Here is a 12809-nt window from a genome sequence, read left to right as displayed (position 1 = left end):
GGGTTTTAGTCCAAACGTTTAGGTCCCTTCTACTCCACCATATAAAATCTAGATTATTAGCTTTGAAGTGGATTATATGGCAGTTTAGACTTGTCTAATTCTATTTATTTATTTATTTGCCATATGTATATACCAGCTCTCTCAATTCGAAGGAGACTCGAGGCAGTTTACAGTCGGGAATCAATGCCCCCCCCCCCCCCGCAATATAAAATATAGTTAAAACCGTTAAGATATGATATAGATCATATCAAAACAATAGAACAATAGAAACCATAGAAACACAAGTCCTCAGCATCTCATCACTAAAATCATTTTCCCATCATATCGTCCATTCATTCTGTGGGTCTAAATTAATCTGTTACACTGCATCTGCAAATGCCTGCTCAAAAAGCCAGGTTTTAACCTCCTTTCGAAATGTTAGGAGGGAAGGGACCGATCTAATATCCCTAGGGAGGTGCTCCATAGCCGCGGGGCCACCACTGAGAAGGCTTTGTTTTTCATCCCTACCACTTGCATCTGTGAAGGCTGGACCAAGAGCAGGGCCTCCCCAGACAATCTTAAGTGCCTAGCTGGTTCATCGGGAGAGATGCATTCAGACAGGTAAAGTGGGCCGGAAATGTTTAGGGCTTTAAAGGCAATTCAAAGCAGATAATGTGGATTTGTGTTGTAAAAGGTTTTCATGGCCGGAATAACTGGGCTGTGGTTCTGGTCACTTCTGGACACTCGCTGGAACACCTTAGCAAGCAAGAGACCAAAAGTGGCAGGCTAAAACCCAGAACCTCAATTAATGGCTGATACCAAATGAGAGACTCCCTCCTGGGCACATGGAAAACTGGGTGATTTGGAAGGTGCTGAACAGGCTGTGCTCTGGCACCACAAGATGCAGAGCCAACCTTAAGAAATGGGGCCACAAGTGGAGTCCACGACATGTGAGTGTGGAGAAGAGCAAACTACAGACCACTGACTACAATGCAGCCTGAGCCCTGCCACATGCACAATGGAGGACCTTCTTACAGCAACACCAGAGGCACCCCAAGTGGCCAGCTTCTGGTCAAAAGACATTTAATAGAATGCCAAGTTTGCAAACTTTATGGGTTTTTAGGTTGTGTGTAGGTGTTTTTAATACAATACAACTGGTTCGCTCCTGACACAATAAATAAAAAATATAATTCGGCTGCTGTGAGTTTTCCGGGTTGTCTGGCCATGTTCCAGAAGCATTCTCTCCTGACCTTTCGCCCACATCTATGGAAAGCATCCTCAGAGGTTTTGAGGTCTCAACCTCTGAGGATGTTTGCTATAGATGTGGGTGAAACTTCAGGAGAAGAGGCTTCTGGAACATGGCCAGACAGCCTGGAAAACTCACCACAACCCACAATGTAGATTATTTGTTTTTATACTCTGGATTATAGGGGCCTAAGAAAGCCAAACTTGTTAAATGTTCAGAAAAATTTTGCACTGATTTATAATTTATATCCCACTCTATCTCCCCAAAGAGATGATGGGAGCTGAATTATCAGTGGGGAAGGGACTCATTTCGGAAAACATCTCAGACATGTGTGGATTCCTCAGGATGAGGCACTTTGTGCATGAGCAGAGGCACTCTCTTATTTCACCCCGAAAATGTAGGATTTGCCTCCCATTTGGGTTGTGCTCTCAAACTGTGTGCTCAAAGGCCTTGCAATAGTGAAATCCTCCATCTCCACACTGTGTACAAGTCCTGAATGGAATTCCAAGGGAGGAGGGTGCCTCTGAGCATGAGCAGAGAACATTGTATCTCATCACTGCTTAGGAACATGTGACCTTTTCCCAGAAATCAGTTACAGTTGCCAAACTGGCTATTATTGCGGCCAAATTCCCATTTATGTCGGCTCAAGTGGGCAACAGAGAACTGCGGAGCTCCCTGCTGCAGGTCAGATCGGTTTCAAGGCAGGGGCTCGCCATCATTATTGCCTCCGTATTTATAATTATAGTTTTACTAGATTGCTGTTAGTTTTCTGGGCTGTCTGGCCATATTCCAGAAGCATTCTCTCCTGAGGTTTCACCCACATCTATGGCAGGCATCCTCAGATTGTGAGGTCTGTTGGAAACTAGGCAAGTGGGGTTTATATGTCTGTGGAATAATGTCCAGGGTGGGAGAAAGAACTTTCTATTTGCTTTAGGCTAATGTGAATGTTGCAATTGGCCACCTTGGTTAGCATTGAATAGCATTGCAGCTTCAAAGCCTGGCTGCTTCCTGCCTGGGGGAATCCTTTGTTTCCCGTTTTACTATTTGTTCATATTGCAAGAGATTATTACCAATTCTGTTCTTATGGCCTGGAAGCTGAATATCTTGGGACTCTTTAAGAGAATCAATATGCAGCCTACTGTTACTTGGTTGGGAGCACCTGTTTTGCAGGTTGACTGTTAACCTGGAGCTGAGACTCTCCCATCGTTCAGATATATTCAAGGAAAAACGAAATGCAAAGATACAAAATGGGGGATGCCTGGCTTGAGAGCAGTACGTGTGAAAAAGATCTTGGAGTCCTCATGGACAACAAGTTAAACATGAGCCAACAATGTCATGTGGCGGCAAAAAAAGCCAATGGGATTTTGGCCTGCATCAAGAGGAGCCTAGTGTCTAGATACAGGGAAGTAATGCTACCCCTCTATTCTGCTTTGGTTAGACTACACCTGGAATATTGTGTCCAATTCTGGGCACCACAACAAGAGAGATATTGACAAGCTGGAATGTGTCCAGAGGAGAGCGACTAAAATGATCAAGGGTCTGGAGAACAAGCCCTATGAGGAGCGGTTTAAGAAGCTGGGCATGTTTAGCCTGAAGAAGAGAAGGCTGAGAGGAGACATGATGAGGGCCATGTATAAATATGTGAGAGGAAGCCTCAGGGAGGAGGGAGCAAGCTTGTTTTCTGCTTCCTTGGAGACTAGGACGCAATGGAACAATGGCTTCAAACTACAAGAGAGGAGATTCCAACTGAACATGAGGAAGAACTTCCTGACTGTGAGAGCCGTTCAGCAGTGGAACTCTCTGCCCCGGAGTGTGGTGGAGGCTCCTTCTTTGGAAGCTTTGAAACAGAGGCTGGATGGCCATCTGTCAGGGGTGATTTGAATGCAATATTCCTGCTTCTTGGCAGGGGGTTGGACTGGATGGCCCATGAGGTCTCTTCCAACTCTTTGATTCTATGAATACATGCAACATGGGAGGTGTAAAAAATATGGCGCGTTGGTACAAAAAAGAAAAAAAATTCTGGGCTCGCGCTGTGAGCAGGATTCGAACCTGCGCAGGGAAACCCTATTGGATTTCGAGTCCAACGCCTTAACCACTCGGCCATCACAGCCACCTGATGCGTAGAAGGGGGGCCGCGCGCACCTATTCTTTGCTTTGGCATTTCCTTCCTTGCGATGCATCGCCTCTGTTTGGAGCGTACCATTTCAGAGACAGAGGGGGGAGAAAACCCTTCCAGAGGCCCAAGGCTTCTTTCTGCGCACGCGCGACGCCTTTTACGGAATAGTGGAATCCTAGACCAAAGCTACAGCATAATAAGCATCTTTGCATCCCAAGTTTCTAGCGGCAGGGACGCTGCAATGATTTAATTGCTTGGGCCCACTCCCCTGCGCTCTGAAGTGGTACCTCCCCTTTGAGTCCCATTTTGAAGCTGAAAAAGAAAAACAGGGCAAATGTTGGGCCTTATTTTGGGACTGGAAGAGAAAGAAAAGAAGGGCAAATGAAATACCAAATACAGTCCAGAAGACACGATAGAATTAATGCAGACAACAACAACAACAACATGTTTTGATTGAATTTAACCTTTATTTCTTTGTAAAATCAATATAATAATAATAATAATAATAATAATAATAATTCTCACTCCAGATTTATTGCTCTTACCTACAAGAAGCACTGCCTGAACATCAACCAAAAAGTGGGTGCTAGAAACAATATCATACGAAAGCTGACTGGCACAACCTGGGGATCACAACCAGACACAGTGAAGACATCTGCCCCTGCGCTATGCTACTCTGCTGCTAAGTACACATGCCCAATGTGGAACACATCTCACCACACTAAAACAGTAGATGTGGCTCTTAATGAGACATGCCGCATTATCACGGGGTGTCTGTGCCCTGCACCACTGGAGAAATTACACTGTTTAGCCGGTATTGCACCACCTGACATCCACTGGGAAGTAGCAGCCAATAGTGAAAGGACCAAGGCAGAGACATCTCCAGCTCATCCCCTGTTTGGGTATCAGCCAGCACGTCAACGACTTAAATCTAGAAATAGTTTTCTAAGATCTACAGAGACACTCGCTGGAACACCTCAGCAAGCAAGAGTCCAAAAGTGGCAGGCTCAAACCCAGCACCTCAATCCGTGGGTGACACCAGATGAGAGACTCCCCCCTGGGCACACAGAAGACTGGGTGACTTGGAAGGCGCTGAACAGACTGCGCTCTGGCCCCACGAGATGCAGAGCCAACCTCAAGAAATGGGGCCACAAAGTGGAATCCACAACATGCGAGTGTGGAGAGGAGCAAACCAGTGACCACCTGCTGCAATGCAACCTGAGCCCTGCCACATGCACCATGGAGGATCTTCTTGCAGCAACACCAGAAGCACTCCAAGTGGCCAGATACTGGTCAAAGGACATTTAATCGACTACCAAACACACAAATTTTGTATTCTGTATTTTGTATTTTTGTATTTTGTCTGTCTGTTTGCTTTGTTCTGTTAGAAATGTAATATAACTGACTGGTTGCTGATGACTCGATAAATAAATAAATACCAAAAACAGTCCAGAAGACATGATAGAATTAATGCAGACAACAACAACAACAACAACAACATGTTTGTTGCCAAAGTGGAAGGCCTACTGTTTTGATTGAATTTAACCTTTCTTTCTTTGTAAAATCAATATAATAATAATAATAATATTTGTGCTGGTACGGCTGTACCAGGAGCTCCAACTTCTTTTCCTTTCTATTGAGTGTTTGCATGTATTCCAAGGTTCCATGCATTTTGCAATAAGGTGGCTTCCCTTGTGTAAAGATACGTATTAAAGGCACTGTCGTGTGGCAGGGGAGACCTTTCTTTTCTATCCCACCGCTGCCACCATTTTGTAAAGATGCGTAATATTACTGCCACCAATTTAAATTGTAGCGAGGGAGAGAGACTATTTCTTTATTTAAGAAGAACCTTATAATGATTCACTTTCTTCTTTTATATTAGCTGGGACTTTCTGTGTACTGTTTAACCTTTGTACAGGCACTGAGACACACACTTCTGTATAACCAAGTAACACAGTTTATTTATAACTTCTAGCTCCAACGCCTGTGGTTACATCTGAGTTTTGTTGCAATCTTGAGGCTTACAGTCGGTTTTATATACTCGGTTTACTTTCCTGAAGTAGACTTTCAATGTTTCACATTCACAAACATGTTACTTGACTGAATTTATATTCTGACTAAAGCACCACTGGCTTTCTTTATGTTCCTAAAACTTGAGCTCTATTTCTAACTAACTGTTTCTATATATCAGAAGTCTTTAACACATCTTCATGACTACTTATTTCTAACAGGAGTTCCTAACTCTTTTCTCTCACAGAAGTTCCTAACTGTCTCTCACAAACAGGAATCCCTAACTCTCTTCACAAACAGCAATTCCTAACTAACTCTTTAGACTCTCTAACTGCTTATTTTAAAACCTTGGCTCCGCTCCTTTGGAATGTTTAGCTCTGCTCTTCCTCCAACTGCCATTTTGGCCTAGCAACCAGTTCAAATCCTGGGCCTACGCTAATCTGCATATGACCAATCGGCTTCCATATGCAAATGAATCCTGTCTCTGCTGTTGCTACCCTGTCTGTACCTATTCTTCCCTATCTGCCATATGTAAACATAGAACTATACACCAAAAATTTAACATAGAGTAGCAATTTCGCTACATCTTGGTTTGCAGTTATAGGGCCAATGACCCATCGATCATCATTATGTTCTTTAATTCCACCCCTTTTTCTGGGTTAAGGAGGGAAAAAGGGGACCTCTAGTTCAGTTCACACAGAGAAGCCTTTCGTACAGGACGCAAATCAGTTCCACCTGTAGAAAGCTTCGTCTTTTACAGCTTTTGCTGGGGGGAATTCAGTCCCACAGCTTTACAGCAAGCCTTCGCTGGGAATTGAAGACCTTCTTTCCTTTTGGAAATCTACAAAAGGACTCTGTTTGGTAAGGACCTCTCGTGGCAGCCATAATGCAATTTGGACCGGGTGTAGGGGCCCACCCCAGCAGAGCCTAAGACAGATTGCCCAGGTAGAGGTCAAGGATTTCCCTGATAGTGAAGATAGTTGCCTGTCCCTTGTGGACATGATTAAGAAAGCCACCAGTTGATTCAAAGCCTTGAAGTATTTGTTTGATTTATTGAAGACCTAAGCAATAATAAAGCAGTTTCGAAGTTTCTAAAGACTTTGTTTAGGGAAATCCAGAAGGCCTCTAATCCAAGGCACCCCCGGCGTCCCGTTGGGCATACAGAAAACACATCCTGTCTACAGACTCTTTCACTGGCCCAGCGCGTGACAGCACATTATTTATATACCTCTCTATCTCCCCGAGGGGGACTCAGGCCAATTTCCAAGCAACATCACCAAAACATACAGAGTAAACAGCATAACAAAATTAACAAAACAACATAAACATAAAATTATCAAAATTACACATATATATTTAAAAAAATCCTGCCTGACACTTTATAATTTTCATAACTTACATGTGCAAATATGTCTTTTTTAAGAGCTCACATCCCCAAATTCATGTTTTGGTTTCTCCTTGTGTCTATAATTTTTAAAAAATATTTATCGTATCAGGAACAAATCAATATATTTGAGAAAATAGAAAGTTTAAAAAAAACTTGACATTATACTAAATATCCTTTGACCAGAAGCTGGCCACTTGGAGTGCCTCTGGTGACTGTGCGAGAAGGTCCTCCATTGTGCATGTGGCAGGGCTCAGACTGCATTGTAGTCAGTGGTCTGTGTTTTGATCTTCTCCACACTCGCATGTTGTGGACTCCACTTTGTGGCCCCATTTCTTAAGGTTGGCTCTGCATTTTGTGATGCCAGAGCGCAGTCTGTTCAGTGCCTTCCAAGTCATCCAGTCTTCTCTCATTCAGTAGCAGACATGACTTGAAGTTCCGGGTTTTAGCCTGCCACTTTTGGACTCTTGCTTGCTGAGGTGTTGCTGCGAGTATGTAGATCTTAGCTATTTCTTGATTTAAGGCATTGGCTTGCTGGGTGATATCCAAATCTATATTTTATCCAGTTTCTGAATCCAGATTATTTCCACTGCCATATAATCTCATTTCTGAATACAGATTATCTGCTTTGAACTGGATTATATGGCAGTGTAGATAATATGGATTGATAACTGGATACACAAATAGATGTATATATGGATGGATAGCTGGGTAGATGAATAGCTGGAAAATATATGGATATATGGGTGGATAGCTGGATGGAAAATATATGGATGGATAGCTGGATAGATGAACAGCTGGATAGAAAAATACATGGATATATGGATAGATAACTGGATAGAAAAATAGATGGATATATGGATGGATAGCTGGATGGAAAAATAAATGAATATGTGGTTGGATAACTGGATAGATGAATAGTTGGATAGAAAAGTAAATTGATATGTGGGTGGATAGGAAAATAGATGGATTGGTAGCTGGATAGATGGATAGAAAAATAGGCATACGGATAGATAGCTGGATAGAAAAACAGATGGATATATGAATGGTTAACTGGATAGATTAATAGTTGGATAGAAAAATAGATGGCTATCTGGATGGATAGATGAATAGCTGGATAGAAAAATAGATATATGGATGGATAGCTGGATAGATGAATAGTTGGATAGAAAAATACATGGATATATGGATAGATAACTGGATAGAAAAATAGATGAATATATGGATGGATAGTTGGATAGATGAATAGTTGGATAGACAAATACATGGATATGTGAGTGGATAGAAACATAGATGGATTGATAGCTGGATAGATGAATAGATGGATAGAAAAATAGATATATGGATGGATAGCTGGATAGATGAATAGTTGGATAGACAAATAAATTGATATGTGGGTGGATAGAAAAATAGATGGATGGATAGCTGGATAGATGAATAGAAAAATAGGCATACGGATAGATAGCTAGATAGAAAAACAGATGGATATACAAATGGATAACTGGATAGATTAATAGTTGGATAGGAAAATAGATGGCTATTTGGATGGATAGATGAATAGCTGGATAGAAAATAGATATATGGATTGATAGCTGGATAGATGAATAGCTGGATAGAAAAATACAGGGATACTGTATATGGATGGAGAGATGAATCGCTGGATAGAAAAATAAACTGATAGAAAAATAGATGAATATATGGATGGATAGCTGGATAGAGTAATAGCTGGATAGAAAAATAAGTATATGGATGTATAGCTTGGTAGAGAAATAGATGGATATGTGGATGAATAGCTAGCTAGATGAGAGACTATTCAGTGTGTGTTTGAAACCTCTGTCTTCTGCTCAGCACCAAAGGCCCACTCAAGGGCAGTGAGTCAAGGCTGGGTCTATTTTCTGGGAAGATTAGGGGGCTCTTAATGGGGTCACCCCCATCCCTTTAATTAAACCTGCAATGGTCCTTGATCCCAAGGCAGGCTTCAGTGGCAGCACCTAGGAGCTCCACGCTCTCTTTTTGGTGGGCCAGTGCCCTGTTTCTTTGTTCAAAGCCTTGGCAATATTGGGATGGTGTTGCTGGGGTGGAGGTCATCCTGGGGGGCTTTTGTCCCGGAGAGCTGTCCCTCCCTGAGTCCCATCCCTGTCATCCTCCCCATTTTCATTAGCTGCGCATAGCTGCCCTTCTAATCCATCAGCTTCTCCACCTCCTGGTTCTTTTTCTGGTCGGGCGCCTCAGAAAAATGAGGCTTTTCCTATATAAGTAACAATAGCTTATTTCCCCACAGACACACTTCCAAATCCAAAAAGTAAAGAATACTCACGTCACACCCACATCACCCACTTGGTTCCTTGCATTGAATAGAGTAACGTACCCATGTTGAACGATTTTTCAAACTTTCAAAACTTGTTTGGATGCGTCTTAGGTGTTTTCCTGCCACCAAAGGATTTTGGGAGCTGCAGCAAGAGCTAAAACCCTCATAGTCTTTTGGAGGTTAGAGAAGTAGAGGTGGTCACGAAACCAGATCATATTATGGTTGTACACGGGTGTAATTTTCCTTCCTATGTTCAGAGAGGAGCAGCAGATGTTAACTTTTGCTAAGCACCTCCTGGTTGTATCCTTTGATGGAATACAAAAGACTTCCGGTTCCGGCATGGAGGTAAGCAGCGGGGAACTCAGAGCTGCTTAATACCAACAACTTAATCCGGAGGAATCCTGAACCTCCCCTTCACCAACCCATCCCAAACTAAGGGGAGAGAGACCCCCGGGTCTCAGGCTCCTGATAAAGGGGCCTAAAGCCGGGAGGGCTCCAGGAAGCCGGAATTAAGAGCTGAGGAAAGTCGGGGACAGCCGCCATTGCATCGCGGCTGGCTTACCTGGCAGGCTTGGCCGCTTGAGCCGCAACCTTGTCGCCGTTGGGCGCCGGGCGCCGGACCCCTTGCTACGCTGGTCGCGGTCACTTCAGACCCCCGCTGGGCCGCTGGGGTGTTGGGCCATTGGGGCTACCGCCGTTGGAGCCGCCGCTGGACCGGCGCCGTGGCCGCCATTGTTTTCATCGCTGGGCTGGGCTGTAGCCGGGCGGCCGCCGAGACACCGAGCCGAGCCGCCGCCGCTGGGCTGTTGCCTGCTGTGCCGTTGGGCTGCTATCGTGTAGCCCACGGTGCCGCTGGCCGTTGTTGCAGCCGTTGCAGAGTTGTCGCCTCGGGCTGCCATTCGGGCAGAAGCTGGCCTCCGGGCTGCCATCGAGCCGCGCTGCCGAGCCTGCTCCGCTTCGCTCCGCCCCGCTGCAAAACGCTACGGGACGGGGGACGGGGGTTGCTGCTGCAAGCTTCCACTAGGCCGCAGCCATTACATCTGCTAGGCCGCGGCGGAGCCGCGGAGCGGCGACCTCTTTTGCTGGCAAGCCATTACCACCGCCGCTGAAGCCCGCCCCCATCGTCAGGCTGCAGCCGCTGCCGCCGAGGTTGCCGCCGCCAGCTTCCACTAGGCCCGGCCATTACATCCGCCAGGCCGCTGCGGAGCTACGGAGCTGCGACCCTTTTTGCAGGCAAATTACTACCATCGCCGCTGAAGCCCGCCCCCATCGTCGGATCGCGGCCGCCGCCGGGGTTGCTGCCGCCAGTTTCCACCAGGCCGCGGCCACTACGTCCGCCGGGCCGCCGGCAAGTCATCACCGCTAAGGCCCGCCTCCACCGCTGCCGCCATTTTCATCAAGCCACGGCAACTACCCCTGCTGGGCCGCTGTGGAACTGTGGAGCCACTGCCCCCTCTGCTTATTACCTGCTTGTAGCTGGGCTGCGGTCTACGGAGGGCCTGGTTATCTCCGTGCGGACCCCCGCGCAGACATCCTATGCTGACCTTCTTGTGATCTTTGTGTGGACCCAATATTGTGTTGGCCTCCTCTGTGCAGTTCTTGTGTAACCCCTGTACAGACCGTTGTGTAGGCCTTTTCTTTGATAGCCTTGTGTAGACCTTTAGGCTGGCCTTCGCTGTGTTAACACGGAGTCTGTAGTTTCGGTGGCTAACAAACCGTGCTGGCCCATGTCGAGTTACCATCTCCGGAAGCCCCATCCGCTTCTTTTCGACCGTCTAGAGACCCCATCCGGGTCAATTAGCATTAAGTTAATTCATCACCATCTCAGCCCCATAAGAGGGTGATTATATACCAACTTGCACACTCCGGGCTTATATCGGTCGAGATACAGCACTTTATGATGAGAGCACTTTAAGGCGCCTGCCTGGGCAGCCAACCGCATTAGCACTTTCGCCCCCCCCTAGCCCTCCGTGCCGCACCTTAGACACTGCACTTTAGCTATTGCACTTTAGCTTCTATAGCGATTGCACTTTAGATCTAGCTCTTTATTGTGCACTTTATGAACTACTCTAGTGGTGTGGCCAGAACATCCAATACCGCCTGTATCGCTGTTATCTATGTGGTCCCCCATCCCCCTCTGTGTGTTATCCCTGTTACTATTGTATAGTGTGGGGGACAGGGGAGGAGGGGGGTTGGACCCTATAAATAAAAATGAGGTGGGGAGGGGGGTAGTGGGGTGGAAAGTAGATTGGCAAAGACCGGAAAGTCAAACAACGAATAAAGCTGGAAGTAAGACCTTGGCGTTAGACTGCGGCATGGAGGGGGGGAGGTGTTCCATGAGCCGAGGGGCCCCCATAGAGGTCGTGGTGGGAAGGAGGAGATGCGGGAAAAGGAGACCTCGAATTCGGCCTAATTCGGACCGCTTATCCATATTAACAACCCCCAACCGGTCTCCTAAGGTAAATTGGTGTAACCAGGTGAGCGGGCCCTCTGGTTTGAAGGTGGTGTTGTTGAACGCCAGATCTGTCAACGGAAAAACAACTTGGATCCAGGATTTAATCCTGGAGGAGCGGGCAGATCTGGCGTGCATCACGGAGACCTGGCTGGATGAAGCGGGGGGCGTAAACCTCTCCCAGCTTTGTCCTCCAGGTTTCTCCGTGCAACACCAACCAAGAACCGGAGGACGGGGAGGCGGGGTTGCAGTGGTCTATAGAGATTCCATCCATCTGACCAGGAGCCCCATCCCACAGACCACAAATTTCGAATGCGTCCACCTGAGGGTGGGTGACCGGGACAGAATAGGGATTCTTGTAGTGAACCGTCCACCTCGCTGCACTACAGTCTCCCTGCCTGAGCTAGCGGGGGTGGTCTCGAGCCTGGTGGTGGAGTCCCAACGGCTTCTTGTGCTGGGGGACTTCAACATCCACGCCGAGGCGACCCTCACAGGAGCGGCTCAGGACTTCATGTCTGCCATGGCAACCATGGGGCTGTCCCAACAAATAACTGGCCCCACCCACTGTGCTGGACACACATTGGACTTGGTTTTCTGTCAGGGATGGGAGCAAGGTGGCGGTGTGGAGGAGTTGTCCATCTCTCCGTTGCCATGGACCGACCACTTCCTGATCAGATTTAGGCTCACTGCGCCCCCTAACCTCCGCAAGGGTGGAGGACCCATTAAGATGGTCCGCCCCAGGAGGCTTATGGATCCGAACGGATTCCTGATGGCTCTTGGGGATTTTCCCGCCACCTCGGTAGGTGACCATGTCGAGGCCTTGGTCGCTCTCTGGAATGGGGAGATGACCAGGGCAATTGACAGGATCGCTCCGGAACGTCCCCTCTCAAGTAACCGAGCTAAACCAGCTCCTTGGTTCACTGAGGAGCTGGCAGCGATGAAGCGAAGGAAGAGGGAACTAGAGAGCGTGTGGCGCTCGGACCCAAGCGAGCCAAATCGAGCACGGTTTGTGTCCTTCTTAAGGACATATGCCGCGGCAATAAAAGCCGCAAAGAAAATTTTCTTTGCGGCCACTATTGCGTCTGCAAAAAACCGTCCGGCGGAGTTGTTTCGGATTGTCAGAGGTCTTTTAACTCCCCCTACCTCAGGTGGGAGCCCTGACAACTCGGACACGCGCTGTGAAGCATTTGCTCGGTTCTTTGCAGACAAAGTCGCTTTGATCCGTTCTGGGCTGGACGCCTCATTAAATGCAGTCTCTGTGGATGTGACACAAGCACCTGTCTGTCCTATTTTGATGGATTCTTTTCAGTTTGT

At 46.8% G+C, this 12809-nt stretch overlaps 1 non-coding gene across 1 annotated transcript; it reads right to left on the bottom strand.

The window, feature by feature from the left end:
- Window positions 1-3253: 3253 nt before the first annotated feature.
- Window positions 3254-3335, bottom strand: TRNAS-CGA (transfer RNA serine (anticodon CGA)). Its single transcript has one exon. It is a non-coding gene; the product is annotated as a tRNA-Ser (tRNA).
- Between the last annotated feature and the right edge of the window lie 9474 nt (window positions 3336-12809).

Source organism: Anolis sagrei, chromosome 6 (genome assembly GCF_037176765.1).
Source record: "Anolis sagrei isolate rAnoSag1 chromosome 6, rAnoSag1.mat, whole genome shotgun sequence".
In the NCBI taxonomy this organism is placed as follows: Eukaryota; Metazoa; Chordata; class Lepidosauria; order Squamata; family Dactyloidae; genus Anolis; species Anolis sagrei.
This window is presented reverse-complemented; position numbering and strand designations above follow the sequence as displayed.